At 52.6% G+C, this 3,846-nt stretch overlaps 1 pseudogene; it reads left to right on the top strand.

Annotated features, from left to right (window-relative positions):
* The first annotated feature begins 1,076 nt into the window (after positions 1-1,076).
* LOC116554901 lies at positions 1,077-2,456 on the top strand (annotated as a pseudogene).
* The last annotated feature ends 1,390 nt before the right edge of the window (positions 2,457-3,846 follow it).

The raw sequence follows: 3,846 nt of genomic DNA on the forward strand, positions 1-3,846 counted from the left end.
GCATGAAAACCCCACGTGATGGATGCCATTTTTCCAACCCACAGTGAGGATAGCTCAAGCCTGCGTAGTTACTGAGAGGTGCACAGGGTCTGGGACCCGGGTCTGGCTGGGATCACTGCCGGCCTACAGAGTCTTTGTACAAAGAAAAAGGCACCACTTCCTTTGGGAACACCCAGCCCCAAGCCAGGGTGCAAGATTTGGTAAACAGAAAACAGGCTGGGTTTTAGTTCCTCATCCCCCTTGGCCGGGTGCCCTTGTGCAGGCCTAAGCTCCTCAGGCTAAGGCCTGAGCTCTTAGTCATGACACTGGACTTCCCAATGGGCTGGGTGGCTAGGGGTAACACCATTGCCACCATCGAGGTAGTATTAGTTGGGCACGTAAGGGACTGTGAGTGCTGGCAAGGCAAAGCTTACCTCCCTCAGGGCTGGGAATGAGATATGTAGGAGCCCAGGTCCATGAGTTCTGGGACCCAGGTGGGTGGGCTTCCAGCAGTCCTACAGGACAACCAAGAGGGGCCCTTGACTTAGGCCAACTCTGCTTATTGCTAATTGGCCTCAGAACAGTTCTGTGTCCAGTCCTCAGTCAGCAAGAAATCCAGTTGACCAGGATCGTGCCCCTAGGATCACACACCTGTTCTTTCATCATCTCCTCCTCCTCCCACCAAATCAGAGAGACTGAGAAATGCATCTTTGACCATTTGGCTATGAATGTAAGAGTGCCTGTCCTCACAATTAAAGTTCCCAAATGTTCCAAAATTGCCGCTTTCACGGTAAGAAAAAAAACAGGCCTCTGACAGCGTAAATATTTAATCACCATTAAGAATGTCCAATAAATGAGGGGAATCAGGTTTCAAATTGACTGATTCAGATGATTAAAGTACAGAAGTCATAGCAGGGTAAAAATAAAATACCCTCTAAAAACGAAGCATCTTGGGGACAGGGGCAAGATGGAAGACAGCGCGTGTCGACCTCTCAGGCCGGGCCAGGCACTGTGCCTGGGGTAAGTGCGGCAGCCACTGTTCACTGTCCAATGGCTCCTGCGCTCCCCACCCCCAACCAGGGCAGCTGGGCGGGGTAATGCCCTGGGTGATGGAGAAGCCGAGCCAGGCTGGGGATCCTGTCCCGTAGCTGGACCAACACAGTGCCCGACGCCGGACAGCCCACTCGGAGGATGACAGCAGCAAGGAGGAGCACTTCCGCAACAGCATCATCCCTGTGGGAACCGATTACCAGGCCGTAATTCCGGAGTGCAAGCCTGAGAGCCCCGCACACTGCAGCAGCAAGGAGCTGAAGGGATGCTGGTGTGGTCACCCAACCACTGTGTGTCAGATGCCGAGCTCGACCAGTAGTACATTGTGATGGCCAAGGAGAAGCATGGAGACAACACTGAGCAGGCGCTGGGCATGCTCCTGTGGCATAAGCGCAATGTGGAGAAGTCCCTGGCTGACCTGGCTCTCTAACAAGTGGACGGTAGAGGCCAAGGTGCTGTTTGAACAGGGCTTTGGCTTCCACACCGAGTGTTTCCAGTGGATCCGGCAGATGCTGCCTGGCAAGTTGATTCCCATAAAATAATATTTTATTTTTAAAAAATATTAAAATAGCTTTTTTGTTTTAAGTATTACTACGCTTGGAAGAAGACCCGCAGCTGAACCAGCGTGATGGACAGACAGGCCCAGAGACTGGGGGGACCGCAAGGACAAAGAAGACAGTGATGAGCTCGAAGAGGGTTGAGGAGGCGTGAGGGAGGGTCAGCCTGATGCTGGAGACCCCAGGAGAGAGGTGCAGAGCACGAAGCTGATGAACAGCAGCCTGCTTCAAGCCCTGGAGGCGGCACTGGACCCCTCCGCCCCGCGGAGGCCAACACCAAGTTCAGCTCCCCCTGCACCAAAGATGAGCAGCTTTTGGCTGTCCAGGCCACCCGTAGGTATGGCAAAGACTTTGCGGCTATTGCAGCAGTGATTGGAAACAAGTCGCTGACCCAGGTGAAGACCTTTGTGAGCTACCAGTGCTGCTTCAGTCTGGAAGAGGTGCTGCAAGAATGGGAGGCTGAGCAGGATGGGGCCCCTGGAGGCGCAGTCCCCATGGAGGAGGCTAGAGAGGGGCTCCCTTGACAGCACCAGCTCTAGATGATGTTGATGAGGTCCTGATTACATTGGTCTCCATGTCTGTGCCCTGATCAGTGCCCCCCGTGCCACCCTCCTCTGCCTCCCACCTCGCTGTCCCAGCCGCCTCATTGCTGAGGCTACCTTTGCCCATGGCTCCCATTCTGCTCTGACAACCATCCCAACTGCAGCAGGGCACTTCCTCCAGCCCCAGCTGGCCGCCAACCGGCCCCCGCCGACTCTCATCTGCCCCGCTCTGGCTGCCTCCCACTATAGTGCCTGCCCTGGCCCTCAGCCCCCACCCACCCTGATTGGAGCCCCTCTGGAGCCCTTAGGCCCTCACTCTGAGCCCTGAGTCCTCCACCAACCATAGGCTCCAGGACCCCTTTGCTGGACATCCCCAGGCTTCTCTTGTGTCACTGAGGACAGAAGGGACTAGGGCTCTTGCTGGGTCTTTCCAAGACCCAGAGCTGCTGACAGCCCAGCCTGGACCTGTGGGTTCTGCCTGTGTTCCTGCCAGCTGGGCCAGGGCTCAGGTACCTTTGAGCTGGCCTGAGGGCACTTTTGCTTCCTGGCCGGGAGGGGAATGGCTGCCTCCTAGTCTGCTGGGACTTGGCCTCTGGGCCCTGCCCTTTGTGTGTCAAGGGTAGTGACCTTAGCCTGGGGGTGGGGAGAGGACAGTTGGGTGTGCTGGCTGTTCTCATTCCTCTTTCTCTTCTTTTAGTAGTAAATCTGGGGTGAGGTGGGGAGGGAGGCTGCAGGGGGGAGGTTGGCAGAGGGGCCTTACAGCAGCAGAGGCTGGAAGAGAGGCTCTGTCTTCAGGGGCCAGCTGGGGAATGCTAAGGCTCTGAGGGTGCCCACCAAGCTCATCTTCCAGAAGCTCAGAGAAATGGGGGTCGGGAACTTAGGAAGACATGGATTTATTTTTCAACATTTTTTTAAAATTAAAAAAACTAAAAAAAAAGTAGTATCTTTAGAGGGTTTCTATCTCTCCTACACAGCCTTCCTTGAGTATAAAGGAACCAAAAGCATCCAGTTTATCTCTTCATTATTAGTAGTAGGTGGGATAGGATGAGATTTGGAGATAAGGAAGTATAGCAATCTCTTAATAATCCTGCTTTGGTAATAATGAATATCAATGACATTTCTCCACTTTATGGAAGGGACTGCTGGAGTTCAGACTTAAGGAGAAACGTCTAAAAAGGACAAAGCGGCATGCTTGGTTTTGTATCTTGTTTGAAAATATATTTCAAACGTTCAGCAGAATTTGAGAGATCATAACCACCCTCTGCCCCCACCACCTTCTGAACCCTTAGTGCCCAGCAGTTCTGATTTACTTTCAAGATTCTTTTAGTTTTATGTTTTAACTGAAAAAAAAAAAAAAATCCTACCCAGCCAGGTTTCTACTGTCTGTATCACCAGGTTGAATTTAGTGTAGGAAAGCCTGTGCAAAGAGAATAAAAATGTAGCTTTTTTCCATTGCCAGATTCAGGGGAACGAACCGTTTGGAAACAAAGGAGTTCCATTTTGACCAGCCGCCTCTCTGCTTTCCATCAGCGGACAAACTGAATGTGCAGCTTTAAACATCATTTGGGGTCACCTCTAGATCCATGATTGGAGGTAGGTTGGTTTGTTAGTTACGATTCTGGCAGGAAACAGGTGACACATGCAAGCAGATACATTCATGGCGGGACCATGGCTGAGGTGTGCCAGGATGAAGGGAGACCAGCGGACCAGCCACAACG

Source organism: Sapajus apella, unplaced genomic scaffold (genome assembly GCF_009761245.1).
Source record: "Sapajus apella isolate SASKATOON/1434 unplaced genomic scaffold, GSC_monkey_1.0 scaffold2, whole genome shotgun sequence".
In the NCBI taxonomy this organism is placed as follows: domain Eukaryota; kingdom Metazoa; phylum Chordata; class Mammalia; order Primates; family Cebidae; genus Sapajus; species Sapajus apella.